The sequence below is a fragment of the Melospiza georgiana genome, chromosome 3 (genome assembly GCF_028018845.1).
Source record: "Melospiza georgiana isolate bMelGeo1 chromosome 3, bMelGeo1.pri, whole genome shotgun sequence".
NCBI lineage: Eukaryota > Metazoa > Chordata > Aves > Passeriformes > Passerellidae > Melospiza > Melospiza georgiana.
The window spans coordinates 56391466-56412504 of NC_080432.1; positions in this window are offsets into that span (position 1 = coordinate 56391466).

Below are 21039 nucleotides of genomic sequence, written 5' to 3' on the forward strand. Positions count from 1 at the left end.
ATTGAAAGCTCATTGATGTTGTAGAAATATTTTCATTTTCCTCAGTGCATTTTCTACTGAAGTCTTACAGCAAAATTCTGATAGATAGAAAAGGAAAGAGAGGTAAGGTACACAGCTTTCACAGCTTTTTCTCTTTGCATAAAAAATGTCACACTGGTTCAGAGCTTGGGTACATTTACAAATCACCATGGATTTGATGTAGAGCTGGGCAGGCTGCCTGAGTGCCAGCACAGGAGCTGTGCCAGCCAGGCAGTGCAGGACAGTACCTACCTGAGGGGTAGGTCTGTGCAGTCTGGTAGAGCAACAATCACAGGGTGTGGGGCTTTCAGGGCACAAAGATCCATGCTGGGCTGTATTTAGTCAAATACATTTCTCAGTGCAAACTTGGTCAAAAGCATGTCTTTGCACGGTGCCTCAGGACAAAGCAAACATCTTCATCCCTTTTTTTCATGGTTGTTCTCCTTTTACTTCATTTTACAAGTCCAATGCTGAGAAAATGAAAAGGTCATTCATCCATTAAATAGATCTGTGAAATGGTAGCATTCACCATGGGTTTTTGCCTGTTTGACTGGTTGGTTGATAATGAAATTACTTTCAGCATAATAGCCAAAAATGAGCAGGCATGTGGATTGAGTTTCCAGTTTTTCACAGACTTGGTAAATGAAGTAGTGATACTCAGGTAATCTCCTAATTATTGTTGCTTTGAAAGTTTGGTATTTTGGTAGATACTATCTTCTAAATTTTGTTGAGCAAGAGTGACTGTATTCGGAGACTTCCTCTGGCCTACTTTCCTTTTCACACACACATTACAAAGGGATATTCTGGCTACTCAGAATATCTCCCTCAGTACAGTGAGCTGTACTGCCTCCCACCTGTCAAAACAATGTCACTCCACGATGACTTACAGAAAAGCTGTAAATTGGCTTTTGTTTTTGCACTGTGCTTTTCACTTTTCCCCAAACAGGAACTCCCACCTCATTTTGCATCTGCTCTTCCTGTGGATGGAACCAAGCCCAGATACTGCAGGTGATCCCCCGCTCTCTGCTTCAGATTACTCTAACTTGAGAAGGGTTGGGAAAACAGTTCTGAAGGACCACTGCACCACTCAGTAAAGGAACAAAGACAACTCAAAAAAGGAAAATCCATTTTTGTCTGGTTATTTATTTTGGCAGCCACAAGCTAATTTTAATTACGCCTAATGCCTCATGAAGTGCTGTCTCACAGCCAGTTGAAACAGGCCACTGTTGAAATAATGAAGACATAGTAACATGAGATAATGCTTCTGTGCATACTCCTAAATCTGTCCTGAGCACATCCATCTTTTCTCATGCAAACTGAGGCTCACTCTAGTTAAGTGCTAAATATGGCAAACCAGGTTTAACTGTGTCATCTCTGGCTACCTCCATGAGCACATTTCCTTTCACTGGATGCAATGTGGCAGCTCTGGTGCCAATCTGCCTTGCACTGGTGAAGGAAAGACAGGAGTGTAGAGGAAGACAAAAGCACTTTTAGGGGAATGAAACCTTCTTGCAGAATGGCTTAGCAAACCCCAGCATAGGAGATGTTAATTCTGCAATCTGCCCCTGGCTGTGTGGACTAGTCAGAGTCTTGTGTTTTCAGACAGAAACATAAAAAACATGCTTGCCTTCCCCAGTGCTCTGAAAGCTATTACTTAGCAGGAAATGTTTCTCTTTAAATATCACAGCTAGTCCACCCCAGATCCATTCCCTGTGAAACTAGCAGCAAAGCTCCTATCACCTCTGGTGGGAACAGGATCAAGCACAGGACAGAGGTGATATTTTGAATCTTCAATGACCCCAAAATGCAACGTTTCATTTACATATTTTAGTCTTCTTTTTAATGGCTACACACATTTCTTGTATGAAGTTGAAGCATAAGAGATTCATGACCAATAGATGATACCCAGGAGCCTCACATGCATTGAGAGTGCTGTACTGTTGGGTTACAATGCACCAGCAAAAGAGAAGAGTTCTCTTTTTGAAACTATTTAATTAGGAAACCAGAAACACTTCTAGAAAAGTAAAGAGTACTATAAAAGAAAATTGGAATAAATTTTGTCCTGTATAAAACTAGTTCCAGCCCATTCATAAATAGTATTACCAGCATTATTTTTATAATAGTATTTGAATGTTTTCTTGGATTTATTTTCACAATTATTCTGGAACATGTTCTCCCTATTTTACAGCTGGAAATAGTAACAGAAGATAAGGACATATTCAAGGTGACAGTCAATCCCTGACACAGCTGAGAAATGAACACAGGTCTCCAGTGCCTCACCCTGCTTCCTCCCTCTCTAAGGCTGCAGTGCTGGGACTCAGCAGGGGCTGTACAGAGGGCAGGGCCAGGCCCAGAAAAGGAAGCTGCAGAAAGCTGCAGAGCCATGATGCTCTACCCAGTGATGTTTCCTATGGGTCTAGGCAGCAGACCAGCTCTGTGCTAGCTGTTTTTTTTTAAGTTATGTTGTTTTCAGTACCTAAAATAGTTTCTTGGCAATTGCTGTAGGCTCTGGACACTGGAAGATCAGCCAGCACTGAGGTGATGTAAAACCAACATGTTTTGCTTCTCTAATAGTACCTGTTTTACACCTGATGGCAGGTTTCATTACTGTAAGATCCCATACAGAATGATTTGAAAAGGCAAGGAGCAGTGACAGAGTTGTTCCAGAGGACGGAATGTACTGTTGAAACAGTAGACAAGACTATCAGAAAATCAAAGGGGAATGGAGAAATGAGCATGGGGAGTGAACGAAATTAAGTGCACTGAGTGAGTCTTAAATAAGTTTACGTAATGCTTGACAGTGACACACTTCTTCATACTTAATATTATGTTAGTATATGTAGGGTAAATTATTACTGACTTGGGGGCATCAAAATCACATCCATCAGGCTCTAGAAGTAAGAAAGCTACTGTCTGGAAACATCACCTAAAATTAACAAGTCAGTGAAACTGCTTTAGCTTAGGCAAACAGGTCAATCTGCTTTGAATTTGTTAAGCAGCAATGCTTTGAAATGGCTGTGGTTGATGCTTTTAAGAGTGATTCACAGATATGCTTTAGAAGCTATGCTTGAATTGAGAAAGAAAAGGGAACTGCATATTAAATGTATTCCAAAAGAGAGAGCACACCCAAATTTAGCTTCAAGTTTTCTTTTTCAGTCATCTGGCAGCAATGGGAAGCCATGGTGGGTACAATCATCTCATGTAGCTTAAGCTGCCCAAAAAAGGAAAAGAAAAGTTAAGAAAATGCTATGCACTGTATTTTGTCTCTAAAATATTTATAGGCAAAGCACTAATATCTAGCCATCTGCTATGTTGCATCTGATAGTTCCTCCAGGTAAATAAAATATTTGTTCAATGAACTCAAAAAGTTGACTCAAACCCTTTAGCAACTCTGATTATGCACCTCTGAATTTCCTGAGATTAACACTGTCTCTTTTGCCAGGAGGCTGCAAGGAGTGCAGAATAATGTGTACATGCTACATTTTGTTAAATAAGCCTCACAACCAGCACTGTGGAAAGACGAAGATGTATAAAAAATTTTTCGTGGATGCAAGCTTATCAAAACTTGTTATTTCAGCAGCTCTCAGCATGAAGGAATGTACTTTACTGCAAAAGTAATTTATACTAGGACTACTAATTTATCCTCTTTTTATGGTACCTTATACAGGTTCATAAACTGAAGTTTACCCAGAATATTTTTTCTAAATACTAATACCAATTAATAAGCATAGATGTATTTCTGTCTGTGTGTATGTTGTCAATTGTTTGATTTGAAAATTTCAAGAGCAGAGACCTACTAATTAATGCAGAAACCATTTCCAAACTATTGAAATTGGAGTTCAAAAGGACAACTCAGATGAGAGAACATTAAAAGACTTTAGCTGGGGTGCCTGTCAGAGCAGGGGAGTGAGCACCAGGATTCCTCATCTGCATCCTGGTTAAGGCATCCACTCCCCCAGACTGCACAAGGGGGAGGATGCCAGCCCACCTCGCAGCACTGGCAGCCCTCTGCTCCTCAAACAAAGCCACAAAAGCCATGTTGAGGCCAATGGTGGGCATCAGGGGAAAATCAAGCAACTCCAGTCTGCCAGACAAGATAACAACACAAGGGGAAGATGTGGAAGACATTGCTAAAATGGTTGGGAATGCTCAAAGTGAAGAAATTGGGTAATTATTGACATAAGGCTTAATTGTCCTGTCATGCTGGTATTGTGACAACATAACTCTGCTGACTGTGAAAGAGTTGCTTCTGAATCACACTGAACTAAGCTGAGTGGGAATCATGATGAGAACCATGAGAAAGTCTGAGCATGATGCTGAGCTTGGTACATCTTTGTGTATCTGAGTCATGAACTGGCATGAGAATTTGGACTTGAGGATCCTTGACTCTTCCTCACCCACTCTCCTGACTAGACAAACCAAGCCAGTACTCAAACTGCTCTCTGCAGCAGGACCAGCTGAACCCTTTCTGAGAATATTTGTGATAGAAGTCACAAATTTTCTTTTTTTATTTAAGTCTGCCAATTTTCTTTATTTTCTGTAGTGCAGGACCAAGGCCAAGGCCAGACAGTTTCCTCATCTGTCTCCTTGCTCTCGGTGCCTCCCTTGTACCAACACCAGTGTTGGGCAAGCATGTGCAAGTGACCCAGCAGATAGTATTTTCAGGTGAGGCACTTTTCAGTTCCATCTGTTCTCCCATCTGACTCATCATAAATCATATCAATGTTCATGTCACCACAAAAGAGGCAGCAGCAGGCACAGGTGGTTAGTGAGGGTTACGAGATGGAACATGACCCCATGGCAGCACAAATGGCAGCACAAATGGCAGCACAGTTTATTTTGGTTTAAAGCAACATGAAAGCTTAGTGAAATGCAAACTTTTTGTGTTGTTTGGGTTTTTTTTCTAATTAGCTTTTGAGAGAATATTTGTGGCTATAGTTTTACTAATGTCCTAAAGACACGGAGAAATTCTGGCTTTTGGAAGTTCCATGGCAAGGGCATTTCTTCCTCTCCCCTCCAGGATAGCTGCTTGTGTGAAGCAATAATACATGGAAAATTATAGAGCTAGTCAGCCAGAAAGTGCCAAATTCTATACCTACCGCAAAAATCTAAACTGTTATTTAAATTCTGCAGGAATTTAATATGAACTATTCTAGTCCTCTGTCTCTCTCAATCAACACCACACATTAAATAACACCTATAACAAACACAGTTTCAACTGAAAATTAGCATGCACTGAATGTGTCACATACAAAAACAACTAAGATTTTAATTTTGGCTTTAAAAAGGCAGAAATCCTACGGTTTGTTTATCTTGGCATTGCAGGCGCATCCCGAGGCAAATAACTCAACCCAAGGATTTCCAAGAGCCAGCTCTTATCTAGACAACAAGAAATGGAAGTGTTAATAGCACCAATGTACAGGTGTCAGTGCCACTACAATAATTGCACTACAAGTCAGAGACTGACACTTTCATAAAAGATAGTGTCAAAACAGTAGAAATTGGGGCTGTGAAATTTTCTTCACTCACGAGAAAGGTCTAAAATAGGTATTCAAATGTTCAGCTGGAATTTGCAACTACATTTAAGATGACAATTAAAACTGACCTCTTTGCACTGAGAAAAAAAAAGCATGAAATTGTCATGTCATCATCAACATGACAGAAATAAAGGAAGTTAAGTGCAGTAGGCTTATCCAGGTGAGAGGCACTCATAGGCTATAAGAGAGCAGTTCCAATGGAGGGAAGGCTCTTTCTCAGTATGGGACAAAGATATTTCCAGTGTTTCAGGTGGAGTTACTTGGAGACCAACATTTTTTGTACAAAAAAAGTAAAATAAATGTATCAATTGCAAAAGAGAAACATTCATATATCTATGTAAAATGCAGTCATCAAAATGGTGTCTGTAACTCTAAGGAGATGCTCTTTGATTTTTTCCTTTTTTGTTAGTTTGTTTTCCTTTTTTAACCTTTGTTGCTCTTATTTCCTCTAATCAGAATTGACCAGAACACTTAGGACTTATGTCTGCCATCAGTAGGTCTTTCATAAAGAACTTTTAGTTTATTTTGCGTGACAACAAAGAAATTGATTACTCTCTACCTAAATTAAGCAGGTAGAAATTAGGATCTTAGCCCAATTTGAAGTCAAAAGTAATTATGTGTGATTATCTGATCTTCTCAAGGCAAAATGGACACAATGGACTAAGACAGATGATTTGTCTGATCATTTTCCTTGACCTTTGATGCAAATGTTGATTTCTTTATGAGAGTCTTTTGGATTCAACTCTTTCGTCTCTGCAAATTGGAATTCATAAGCAATGAATTTTCTTCAATATAGAGAAATAAATCATGGGGCAGATGAGATTATCATACATGAGCAAGAGATAAAAAAGTGACATGTTCTAACTCTGCAAACACAGCTGCTGAGAGCAGAGAGATTAACTTTACATTGCCTGCTTATTTCTGCTCTCTAGGGTGGCAAGCTGTGATGGCATTACAAGATATCATGGGCATGGAGTACAAGCCCAGGGAGCACTTTGTAAGGCCGAGTTTTGTGTCTTGCTCTGGTAACTGTGCTGTTCACACAGTTGCCAAGAGATGCCATGATGAGGTAAGCAGATTTTGAGCAGATGAGGAAGCAACTTGTGAGAATAAGGAGAAAGAGGGTGTGAAAAAGAGGGAAATAAAGGGGGATATTGAGAGAGAAAGGTTGAACAGAGGCCCATTTGGGTCTCAGCACAGTAGATGAAATCAGGGAGTCCTTGGCATCAATTTTACATCCACATGGTCATGGCCCATGCCTGCCTTTCCTTCCCCCCTGCAGCTGCTGGGTGACTAAGGGCCTCTTTCTTAATGGCCTTTATTCCACCCTTGGTTCCTTGAGTTATGAAGGCTGAAGACATATGCTAGTTACAGACCCAAGTCCTTACTTAGTGTAAAAGCACTGACTTGTGGTATGCCAGCATGAAGAAATTCTTCAGAGCACTTTGAAAAGTTCTTTGCAGCCAGGTGTCCACCTACAAGGTCTGTTTATACTACAAAAACTTCAGCACATTTACAAAACCCCTAAGTCACTGATGCAAGTCATTAGCGTGCCACTCTATGTACATCACCTCCCAGAAATACTATCAAAAGTATAAACTAAATATCTGAAGGGGGTTGCTTTCCTCATTAGTCAGACAGATGACTTATGTCTCTGGCTGGATGTTCAGAAAAATGCAGACAACCCTCACCACAGCACTGTTCTTTCTAGCTGAAGAGCGCCTGTGGAAAAATAACTCTCTCATTTAAGAGTCTAAAAGACTTCAGGCACTTTCAAAAACTGAGGGAATTCTGTTGTAGGCCAATTCAGTGGGATTGGAACTAATGAGACATCCATTTGAATTCAAATTTCACCTGTACAATTAAGGGAATCCGTGCACAGAACTTTGATTAGGGCAGGAATGAGGGATCAGCAGCATTCTGGCCTCTGCAGTGGGGAACAGATTGATGTTTTGTGTGAAGGTGACACCTTCAAAAGCAGCAAGTGCAGAACTGCAAGTGTAACTCCTCATTCCCCTGACCTGGCTCTGTTACTGTACTGATGAAATAGGATTTATTTCTGGATGTATTTCTAAAATAAGAAGTTGCTCTTATATTTGAATATATATTAGAAAAGAAAGTTGTGAATGGAAAAAGCTCCCGAATGTGCCCCCCCACACTGCAAATGGCCATTAGATTAGCTTCCAAGCATGCAATTAACTTTCAGCTCAATCTTTTTATAGACAAAAATTCAGTCCTGAGGTTTATTTGTATTTAACATTTTTTCCCAGCTCTGAATATTGCACTACATAATTCTGCAGATTTAAAAAAACCTGCTGCAAATACTAAGCTCAGTTTCAAAAAAAGAAAAACAAAACCCACAACTGGGAGGGATTTTCATATGAGTGCAAGCAGATATTCTGTTATTCAGTATACTTGTATTTGGGATTGTCTATGGATTTTACATATCTCAGCACTTCATAAGGATTAATCAATTTTTCTTTACTGAACCAGGCGATGGGCCTGTATGTTCTGATCCCTTACAGCAGTTTCTGCCTTCCTTCTTATTTGTTGTTTTCTGCACCTCAGCCAATGCACTATTTCAGCAGGTTCTATTTGCTACAAACAAGTTAACCCTCTGTCAACACTCCTATGAGACAGGGCAGAGTTCTTAAAAACAGTCACAAGACACTGCCAGCTTCAACATCAGAGGGACCATGTGCGGCCAAGGCAAAAGTTACTTTGTCTCTCTTGGATCTTGGTCCGGTGTTTCATCCACAGAACTTTGGCACCCCAGTAAATGACCCGCACAGCAGCAAAGTGTGGAGAGAGAACAGTGTAAGTCAGTCTCCCTGTGCTGACTGCACCAGCACCTCTCAGTCAAAGGAGAATGGTATGGATGACCACACGGGCTTACAGATTGTTTTACCCAGAGTCACAGCCCCAAAGCAGTGAAACTCAGTGTATTTTCACTGCTGCATGCCTACATGAAGCTCTGCCCTAAATAAACTGGTAGTGTCAAACCAATATAAAGTCGACAAGTGGTCAAGATGCAGAAACTGCTGTCACAACTGGTGCTCCCTGTCCAAAGGATCACTTAAGAAGACAGGGGTATATAGATTATTGGAAAGTGGAGACCAACACCAAAGTGCCGGGATGGAGCATAGAAGCCTGCACCTTTGTGGCCAGTGTCACAGCTTTCTGTGCATAAATAAAAGATCACTATTCTGGACTAGGAAGTTAAAGTATGACGTTCACCCCAGCAGAAGGAAATTTGAAGAATGAAAATAAACAAAACCAAGAAAGCAAGTCAAAGCCAGTGAGTGACAACGCCGAGTGAAGTTCCCAAGAGAACCCCATGTAATGCTAGTTAGGCACTAACAATGCAAAAAAACATTAATTGCTTAAAAATCACTAGTAAACAAATATTCTTTGACTCATAGAGTGCTGCTGTCAAGACCTCTGTTTAGAAAATACCCCACTGATTTGCACACAGCTGAACAGTCACCAATTTTGTCTTCCTCCAGACTATCCCTGGAGGACTAAACCTGGGCATAAATCTTGAGCACCTCCAGCTTCAACCTCTTTTCCCTCTAAGATGCATGCTTTGATTTCTCATGCCCATGCTATTTTATGGTCTCTGCCTTTCCTTCCTTCTAAGCTTTGACTTTTTTCAAATAATGCAAAAGAGGTATCATCTACAGCAGAAAAATCTTTAGCTGTCTCATTCATTCCAAACCATTCCAAATGGTTAGTAACAGTTAGATCAGGATGAGACACACTGACCTCAAAAAAGTTATGACTTACACCAGTTAAAAAGCAGTCCTGTTTCTAGACTATCAAATAGTTTCCAAATCAACGTGTCATTTAACATTTCTTCCCTCAGTTCAAATATTTGATCTACTCTGTCATGGCCTGAAGGATTGCAGCAGTTGAATATTTATCGTGATTTTCATACAGCAATGCCCCAGGGCCTCTAGCAGAACTAGAATCCTACTTTTTTAGTGTTTTTAAATGTACAAGAAAAGGAAATGGGTCAGGAAAAGCTCACAATCAAATGAGTAGGCAATACCATTGGGCTTGTTTGAACAAGAGAACTGGGAAGCTTACCAGCAGTTCATGCTAAGTTGGAAACACCATTCCAGTCGGTAAAATGGAGTGGAGTAGGAAAACGTGCCAGCTCTTTTAAGGAATCATACGTACTTACCAAAAAGCATAACTTTACATTCCAACTCAACTTATTGAGTGGAAAACTCATGTGTCAAAAAAAAATAAATTAGGATCTTTGTTCTCCCTAGAATTGTCCATTAAGTTTCTTCTGAAAGATGCTATAGCAAAATGGTTGTAGCTCCAGATAGGAAGTCTTATTGATATGAAACATGAGAAACCTTTGAAAGGCAAGTATTTGGATAAGAGACACACAGGTTAAGGAACTTGGCCTATTGTCTGTCAGCTTCCCCTGGCATGGTCAAAGTACCCACTGATACGCAGGCCAGTATATCATACATTGACCTTCTTTTTAAAGGTGTAAGTTAGAAGGTGCAGACAGTATCAAGAAAATCTTGCACAAAATGGCAATTCTTTTTCAGGTACTTTTCCCTGGATTCTAGGATCATCAGATACTTCTGTAGTGTTTTCTTGTGACACAATAAAGCCAGCAGCTGATTTTCCTATACTAGATTTTGCACATATATGTAGCTTGATTTATGTACAGGGAAAGCAAGACCATTAAGAATAAAAATAATTGAGCACAAGGGCAACAAGGAGGAATGACATAAACTCACCTGATAGAGTGATTTTCCTCTTCTTACAATCACTTGCATGAGATTTATGAAATTGAGGATAAAATAAAACTAAGGGTGCAAAGAGACAGGCTTCTGAAAAGAAGAGGAAAAAGACTTAGATCTTTATCTTAGCCTTTGCAACCAAAGGCATAGAATCAATGATATTATTTGTTACTTTTCATTTTCAAATGGATTTGCATTATTCCATCCTCATTATCACCTTCAGGGAAAACAATAATACAGTGTGCTTACAACAAAGGCTTTGCACAATTTGTTCCAACAGTTTCTTCATAATAGTAGATAAAACTACCTTCTACTTACTGTTTGCAACAATCTGAAATGACTCTACCTGTGATGCAGTATTTTATACATATGAGTGTTTGGTAGGTTTGGGGTCAGACTGCTTTGTTCCACAGTCTGCTTAAAGGTGAGTAAGTCATGTCTAAATGAATGAGACATAGGTTCATCAGGTAATTTCAATATATGCCTACGTAAGTTATGTACCTGATTTAAATTAGGGTCTCTTGAAAGAATTTTTCCTGTTACCTGCTGGCTAGAGAAGATTCAGCAGAAGGACTGGGAAATTTTTAGGGAATTTTCTGTTCATAGCAGATGAACATTGCTATCTTACTCAGTTGCAGGGATAGAGAAGTGTCTTGGGACAAGAGGGGCAGGGATAACACTCACCTCCTTAAACTATAGAGGATTGCAGTGTAGACTGGTACACCTCAACTATCCCCCAACATCTCTCTCAGTTAATGGACAAACAAGCCTTTGTAAGTGCAGCTCTGAACAGTCTCATCCTAAGACAGATGGTAGGACAGAGAAGATCAGTTATGACCCTTAGGCTCCTCTTTCACTCCACTTATGCAGTAGGTTATCTCAAAGGCAGCCACCTACACTGCAACTATCTAACATTAGGTGAGATTAGATACTCTCTTTCTCCCAGGAGGAAACTCTTAGACAAAGGCCTGGAATCACATTTGTATTTTCCTTGAAATAATTTCAGATCCTACTTTTTCCTCTATTCATCCATTGGACTTAGGGTCCTCCTTCCTGATCCTGTGTGATTAAAGACCCCCAAATGTGAGCATGACACTGGCAACATGCACTGGCCCATGCTTTCTTTTATGACAGTGACACTACAGACTGCAGCACTGAGACTAGATATGTCCTCAGGGTTCAGTCAGAAATTTTGCAGCTGCAAGAAAACTTGGTAAAACATTTAGAAACAAAATTTCTGCAAAATCCAATGAAGTGCAGCATCACTTGTCCAGATCTATATTCTTCAGTACCAAAAATACAACCCTGTCAATAAGTAAATAAACAAATAAATGGCCAATTGATTCCTATGTGTGACCTCTTCCTACTTAAATTCAAAGCATTTATAGAAGTGTCTATTCTACTTTGAGTACCTTGTATCCTGGATATTCAATTTGCTCATTTGGTCAAACAGCACACTTTCCTTTTGAGATGTGAGTCACATCCTAGGTGAAGTAACACTTAATCTAGAGCTGAAAGGAAACTAAAACCCAGCCTCTGTGGGGTTCAGTTCAGGGGCTGCTTATAAAATACACAGTTATCAACTTGGAAGCTAAAACTCTGGCTGGCCAAAGACTTCTTGACTGTAAGCTGGGCATCTGTGTCCAGAGACATCAATAGTATTGTGCACAATGCCTGATACTAACTGGAGTATTAATCTTGTCAGATTGGTTCTTAGATACTCAACCCCACAAGGTTCTAGGCATTCTGGTCCTAGTCTAAAATCAAGAGAACTATTCATGTCATCTACTCTTTTCACTTAAACAACCAATAAATAAAAGAAATCTGTTATTCGAGGTATAGAATTACATACTTAGAGCCCATCCTTTATATGGTAAATTTTCCTCCCACAGAATTAAAACTGAACTTATGAAACTCAGGTGACTTAATTAGATGAGTTGCTAGCAAAATGAACCATGTTCAACAATGGGGGTTTTTTTCCCAGAAGAAAGTATTAAGCAAGGGAATTGCATCAGGAATGCATATTTCAAAAAACACACTCTGGTATTCTTTCTGTATTGACTGAAATTACCATTCTATTCAGCACTCTGAGTGTTTCATGCCATAGCTGAACTAACTTTGTTAAAGTAAAGGCTTTTTTACAGACAACTTATTTTTCTCCTGCCTTGGTGGGAATATTAACTTGCATCCTGCCAATTTTAACATAACTCAGCAGCTTCAACATGTGCAAAATACATGATAATATACAGGTGCACAACTCTAAGGATGGTGACTGTGTTTTAAAAAAAAAAGAGGTCAAATGTGGTCATGGGAATTTCCTTTAAAACTATATAAGGCATCAGCCATATGCAGTCTTTTGTGACAATTTTATGCTCTATCAGAATTTTTCCCATGTCTAAAAAAGCCTACAGAGAGCAGGAAACATCATGTTCTTTTAGTGCTGAGTGTGATGTTACTAGCAATTTGGTGAATTAAGGCTGATTTGTCAGTTGTATCTAATTTCAACAGCTATTCCCTCATTCTAAATCTGGAGCTGGCACTTCCTACAAACTGCAAGTATCCTCAGTTCCCCTTTGCATTCTTAGAGCTATCAAGAGTGGGATTCACCAGACCTTAAGGCATCTGTCAACATACATTTACAACTGAACTAAGCTAAGCTAGGATCTCTTCATAAGCTTTGGAGAGAAATGGATAGTTTTAGGGAATGAGTCATCCAAGCACTTTTGGATCCATGAAAGGAAAACACTTCTTTGACTTTAAAGAGAAGTTAAGGTTACTAACTCAGAGATGCCTGCTCAGAGAAGCTCCTTCCTAGCATAATTTATAAACTACATCTATTGATTTCTCATAGCCCAGCAGAAGTTGAGATTGATTCCCTAGAAGATGGAATTTACTTTCCTACAGACACATGTAAAGTGACGCAGATTTAAAGATGACAAGCATCCAATCTATATGACCAGTGGCAAACTAGATGAATCCCTGGCAAATCCAGGGGAAATACTGGCAAATCTAGTAAAAATAACTAAAAAAACCACAAACTATAAAAGAAGGTCAGAAAAGGTTTTCATTTTACTGCCTACTATTTCTCCCTCTCCTACTTTCAAGATCCCCCAACATGATTTTCAGGGCCTGCTTTTTCACCTTCTAATAAAGCTGAAATTTCCATAAGTTTCAAATGTGCTTTTGCCAAATACCCTCAGCCTCAGCAAGAAATGGCTGTCAGAAAATGGCAGCACTTGCAGAAATTAGAAATGTTCAGGTGACACCAGAAATCAAAAAGAGCACAGGAAAGGGTTTCTGCCTCCACTGCTCCCTGTGTGCATAGCTAATCTTCACTGAACAACTGTGTTGCTAAAGAAAAGTGAGATTTCAAACTGAATGTTCTTCTGGGCTTTTGTCAGTAGGTATTTCACTTTTTCATTTCTCATTTTTGACAAGGGGAATGTCATAAATTGTATGCATAGAAAGATTCTGGAAAAATACCCAAAGGCAACAATAGGTTTACTCCAGGATCCCAATGTTGGTTGTGGAACTAATGAAAAAATATAAATTCTTTGTATAAGTGTCCAATGATGCAACCATCCTGCTGGGTCATGTACCATTCAGAACCACTGCCAAAGGCAATCAGGCCAAATACACTGTAAATGTATTTCACAGAAAGAAAAAGAAGATGTAAGTCTTGAAAATAGTTAATAAATCAAACAACCCAACAGCTGTGTGATGGAGACTGACCTCAGAAGACACTTGCTCTGAAGTCAAGAGGAGACCTGACAGCTAATAAGAAATAATCAATAACTAGGCAATAAAAGAGTTTCTGCACATTTCAGTGGAGGAACCCATGGACACATCCAGAAGACTGGCCCCAAACAATCAGTTGCTGTGCAAAAAATACTGATTTTCTTCTACTGAAAGGTATGGATGCATTTCCCATTTGCATTTCAATTAATTCCCCTGGGTGTTCACATATGAAACACAAGGCACAGCAACTAGTTTTGCAGATTTTTTTTCCTAAGGTCATTCTCTAAAAGCCATCTTTCTTTTTCCTCCACATTTATCATCATTTGCCTGCAGGGAATCCGAGACCAAGGCAAGTACATCTCTATGTACTCAAAGTGTGGCTGGCCTTTTTGCTCTAGTGAGTGAGCAGTAAGAAAAATAAAAGAAAGGAATAAAAATAACCTGAAAAGCATCCAAATTATCAAGCCAGCAAGGACTTTCAGACTGGGACAAACATACTTCTTGTTTGCACAAAGGCGTACACAAAGGAGTGCTGCCAGTGCTTTGTGGCTTTATTCCAAACTTACATCACCGTAAAATGAGAGCAAATTCTGGTGCCCAAAAAAAAGTTGAACAAAGGTGAAGCAAGCCTGAGGCTCATGTAATATGCTGGATTGATAGAGTACTGCACTTCAGAGGCAATGTACCAAAGTGTGCCAATAATAATCAACTATCAGCAGGGAATATCCATCAACTTCAAGCTTTTGAGGCCTTGAACTGCATGACTCAGTGATGCACCACAGCTCCATTTAGTTCAGTGAAATTGCACTGACTTGTGCCATCTTGCAGGTCTGGCCTTTTCTCTTTTATTGCTGATTCTAAAATCAAGGTAGTGAAATCAGCCAAAGGGCTGTAGGGCAAGTAGGTTTCATATTTATCACTGGTTTCTGAATATGGCTTTAAATGTTTTTTCAAACCTTCTTGCAGTTTGGTTGGCAAGAATCAGCGTGCCTTACTCCTCAGAACAGACTTGCTCTATATGTTGTGGCAATTTCCATTACACACTTGTACAAGGCTTGGGATGTAAACATATACTCCTTTATCACGGCCCAGAAGAGGCAAACATGCAGGTACCAGCACCGAGTCCTCAAAGCACGGTCTGCCAAGGCCTTTGGGCACAGATCAATGACTGCCACCCACAGCTCAGGCACCACAGCACACTGAACTGCTCCGACTCCTGCCACTAAAGGACAATTTGCCCTGTCCCATACACCACAGTGACTACAGACAGCACAAAGAAAAAGGCAGGCATCCTTCAGAGAAGGATCTTTGCTCTTCCAGTTTAGCTCAATACACAGTCTTCCCAAGTACAAAAAGTACCTGAAAATCACCAACAGCCATTGAAAGTCAGGAGGAAATGAAGATCTAAAATATTCCTCACTATACATTAAAGTACACATTACTGCTACAGGATTGCTTAAGGAACAAATCACCAAACCATCCTGAATTCTTCTCCAGTGAAGCTTTTGAATGAGGCACAGAAATAGTTTTGAGTTTTGCCTATCCTTAAGAGAATGGGACAACAGATGATGAGTCTGCAGGTAAATCCTTAGGGGGATATCTGGGGGTGAGAACAACAAGCTGCTGTCAGGGCATCCCATTACTGGGACTGGCAGCTTCAGGACAAACACTTGTTTATACAACGAGATGTAAAAGTATGACTTTCAAGGTTAATTTTCTTAGCATGACTCTCAGCTTGCCATCTCACCTGTGGGGTGGCTCTGTATGAACCCAGATTTGGAAGTGCCTACCCTGGAATTATTTCCACTAGGATAATGGGTTAGAGTAGTCATTCAGAGTCCACTGGAGACACACAGGTGCTGCTTTGACATCATGATAAGTGAAAATCTCAGGCAAGCTAAGACAGGGTAGTGACAATCCTACCAAAGTGGATTCAAAAGCAGCCTTGGGATTCCAGTTTTAGAGTCGGGTGTGACTGGAGGCATTGCACTCATAATGTGTCTCTTATCTGAGGATGAGCTGCAGTCCAGTGACTCATACTGAGAGTATCTGCACTACTATTTGTCTATCAGGGAATGCTGATAGTTTGTGGGGGGAAAATGGCCTTATTGCAAAGGAGTAAAGTAATGGTACAACAGTAATAATAACTTACTTCTGCAAAGTGCCTCTTATTGTAAAGAATCACTCAACAGATTATATACGTGTATATATGGGGATCAATCAGTCACCTCTGCAGGGTACTTGGCAACTATTCTGCACCAGCAATGCTGCACAGAAGCATTTCAGAGGAGAAGTGAAGAACAGCTTCTCCAAATACGCACATAGAAAGAGGGTGTTGTGCAGAAAAAAACACCAAGACACATTTATCAATATCTGTATCTTCAAACAGGAAGCTCTCTTATCTTCTCTCCTAATTCCAGGGCAATACCAGAACAAGGCTTTGTTAAAAAACACACAGGACATGAGAAAAAACCTGGGGCACAAAGGAAAACAATAACTACATGCCAATTAGAGAGATGAGAACCCAGCAGCCTACCCACATTGTTACATCCAGTCTCATCCCCATGGAACTGCAGCCCACAGAGCCAACCAAAAAGCCTTGCCTTGACAAAACATGAAGGTGTTGCAGTTTAGCCCCTGCTTAGAGAACCCTGTTAGATCAGACCACTAAACAAAGAGGGAACCCCATGTGTGAAAATGTGCCTTCCACCTATGCAAGGGCACACACCATCCCTCCCTCTCACACTTGCCCCTGGTGCTCAGCAGTGCTGGGTCTCACACAGCCATGAAGGGACAGAACTTTAGCTCCTTCAGCAGGAGATAGAGCATCTCCTCTGGACTCAGTGATTTTGTCCCAGGTTAGGCCAGCTGAGAATATCATGTCTCAGCTGTCACCCACCACCAAGGCAGGAGCCCAAGCAGGCAAGGGTCTCCTCACCCCAAGCAGTCAAGGTGCAGCCTCCGGCCTGCCTAGCAGTGCTTTCTCTTCAGCTGGAGCCACTCCACTGGGCACCAGGGTCCTCTTGCACCCTCTCATGAGGTTCCCAGGCTCCTATATCCCTGAAAAAAACTTACTTGAGCTTTAGGACTGCTAAGTGAACCTCCCCACCTCCAGAAACATCCCACTCCCTCTTCCTCTCTGCCGTTAGTGATCATCTGGCTGCAGGGCAACCAAGGGAACAGAGAGATAAATAAAAAACCCCTATATATATATATATAAAATAAAATAAAATAAAATAAAAAACATTTGTCAACTCTTTTGGGTCCCCAACCCAATTCACAGTGCAGGGGTACCTATGCTGAGACAGCACAGCCTTGGTAACCACACCCTCTGCTTTGTAGCAGATGAGCAAATCCACCAACTCTTGGTTCAGTTCTTAGTCACACCTGAGGAACCTGTGAGAATATCATAAGTGGGTGCAAGTCATCACTGGATAGTGGTAGGAGTGCCTCAAGGCAGGGTCATATTTTCTAGGCAAATTGCTTTCTTCTTTTCACAATAATAACTGTGCTTATTAACTCTGTGTAAGGTGTTACATGAACGCTTTGCTATGCTGGCTGCCTTTCATACCACAAAAGGGACAGGAAAAAAGTCCCATACAATTTAGAAGTAATTCTATTCCTGACCATTACAAGTAGGCTTTAATATAAGAATTGCTGCAGTTAATGTATATAAGCAACCTAAACCATAGGAAAAAAAGCCATTTGGTCTCTCAAGACAATGCCAGCCAAGCAAATAGTAGATAGCCAGTGTGGGAATTCAAAGACAACCCACAGTGACCTAATTGTTCTCCTATCAAAGTCTATGGGGGTTTTGCTATTGATTTCCAATATAGCTACCGTTTGCATAAACTGCAGTTTAACAGTTGGGAAAAGACCTTTCCTTCACCTTCAGTTTTACAGATTGCCTCTTCCTGTTCATAACTGTGGAGTGCTTTTTTCCATGTCAGCTCAAGAACTTTTTAATATAGAAAAGTCATAACTATTCAACCATATCAAATTTTCTCTTGGTTCAGTTTGGAAGCTGGAAGCAAGGCAGAAAAACCAGTATCATAGACTCAGAAAAAAAAATCAGCAAACTTTGCAAAATCCCTCTGCAGAAAATCACATGTACTGTCTGATATGTATTCTTTACAAAGTGCTACAAGAAATTTTAATCTGGGAAGATATGAGATGGATTATGAGATGGATTCATGAAATGTTTGACTTTTGGGGCAGAAAAAATAGGTAGGAGCCTAGACTGTGCTGCTATAGCAGTCCAGGAACCACTGAGACCAAAATCCCATCAGATTACCATCACAGTTTTATGTCAAACACACTCACACTTATGTATATGAGGTATCACACTCCAAAACCTCCCAGGAAAGCACATTATATATTTGTACAGCAGTAATGGCTCAAAACTGTTTGCCATGGTGGGATTTTTAATTTGTTTGCTGCTGATAGGAATGCCATGCTGGATGGCACGTGAAAGAATTCCCCCACAACAAGTAAGAGCAAAGCCAACACACCTCAGAAGGACAAGGTGAACAAATGAACAACATGTGGGTATGGTATTTTGCCACCCCTCTGCTTGTACAGTACAGCTACCCACCCAATCAGAAGATACTTCTCAGATGCTATTTAGAATACTACAACAAATGCATGTTTATGTAAAAATGTTAATTGTGACCATGTAAAGGAAATCAAGATGATATTAATGATCCCCTCTGCTCTTGCTTTGACTTTGCTTTCATTTGTTTCATTGAGTTGCCTCACTGTGAGTTCCAGGGTGGCTGAGACTTAAAAGCACACATGATGGATCTCTCAGACTGAAGTACCCAGCAGCCTTTGTAGCGAAGGTCACGTCTTAAACCATTCCCTTGCTCGTAATCATGTCAGAGTCAATAAACACTCATATCTGAATACCAAATGTAGCAGTGCTGGTGGTTTAGATTAAGGAGGGAGGAACACAGGTCAGGCAAAGAGACTGCTCTATTGGTTTTCTCTGTCACAGAATCTTTGATCGATACAACTAGCATCTCTCATCACCTGTCCCAGCACATGAGAATATCCTACCTATCTCAGCAGAATAGCTTGCCTAAAGTCTCTTATAAAAAGAAATAAATATGATTACTCTCTTGGTATTTTTACAGAACCTTGAAATACGATATGCTCAGGTCTTCAAGGTGAGACCTGATCTTTTCAGCCATGAATTTGCAAAGCTAACAAAACAACTCAGACATGTTCATGAGGCTGTTTCCAATGTCACCAAGACAGATCATAAATTTCATTGCTTCTGAGAAAACCAGGAGATAAGCTCTAGGCTAAATTGCAAAGTCAGCGTAGTCAGCTCAAGGCTGAGCCCAAATGCTTCTGACACTCCTGCACATATGTTGAAGTACACGTAGTTAGCCTCTGGATTTCAGAATTGGCATTTAAGTAGCTAAAATCTGTGCTCCTCTGGGTCTCAAATAAATTTTACTGAGTGGAAAATAGAGTATGTAAATTATTAGTCCCAAGATTTGGGTAATTAGAGGTTTAGCCAATTTATATCAGCAATTGCAACAACAAACAGAATGCTTCAGCATGCCTTCTGCATCTTTCTGGACCAATTGGTACTTAACAACAGTTAAATTCAAGGTTCACTGCTGACAAGCCAGTCGTCCCAACTGACAGCCAGAGCTTGTGAACTGCCTTCTGTGATTTTTCTGCCAATGCTGTGCACAAGTTGCTTGAAATCTCACCTTTGCGGGAAATCGGGGAAAATTAGGAACTCATAACTTACTGAGTATTCTCAGACTAATTTTTTTCCAAAGAAACATCTGCTTTTAAGTGGTTCCCGTCACCCATTCAGAGCAGCCACTGGAGGAATGTGTTCACTGTGGCAAAACAATAGCAATTTTGGAAACATTTTCAGTACATTTCAGTAAATTTGGAGTACTCTTCTGTGTATTTTTCCTTAGCTCAGTTTGTTAAAGCTTGGTTGTAATAATACCAAGGTTGTGAATTTGATCCCTGTATAGGCCATTTACTTAAGTGTTGGACTCAATAATCCTTGTGGGTCCCTTGCAACTCCGAATATTCTGTGATCCTGATTTTTGGAGAAAAAGAGTAAGCTGAGTCTAAACTTCCAGTCAGCGTCTCTGTGCAAGCTGGGTGTACCAGACCTAAAGCAAATGTCGTTGTGGCAAAGCTGATCTCTTCAGTGCCATGGGCCTTACATAGATATTCTTACCAAGGAATACTTGTAAAAATTATTCTCCTACTTTATAACATTATATAGGATCCCTTCTGTGCTGGTAGAAACACCAACGTAAAATACAGAGCAGTAGCAATCCACACCAGTCACTGTGATACCTGTTCACCTGAACTCCAAACATAGCTCCCCTTGACCACACACATCTCTGCTATTAATTGCTATTTACTCACACGAGAGTCCATTCACCTCAAAGCTTGGGAAGCCCTGGGAACATGGACCAGTATTCACTCTTCCATGCTAGCAAAGACCCCAATGACATCTGAAGTTATGTCTTCAGCTACCTTCAAAAATCACACTTCATCAGGATTTGCATTTGTCCCCTCCCATTCCTGGTGTTTTTTGATTTGTTATGCTCTTCAGAAAGTTCTACCCACCAGCACCATGAAGTTTGGTTAAGAAATTCCACCCCATGAAACAGACAATTTGAACATCATGGAAATTTGGTATTTTCTGCCATGTTTGTAAGAGCCGCAATTAGGGGGAAAAAGAAAGGGAAAGAGGAGAAAAGAGAGAAATTAGAACTCCCTAATTGATTCACAAACCAAAAGGATCAAGAATGCTTTGGATTATTTATTCATAGTTAACGATTTATCCAGCCCTAATTACAGCCACTAGAACATTTTCCTTGCTGCAATATTAATTATATTTCTTTCATGGCTACTATTTATATAAGCAGAAGATGAAATATGCAATTAGGTGATCAGATGCTGCAGCGGTGTCACTGATAATTTTTTTCACA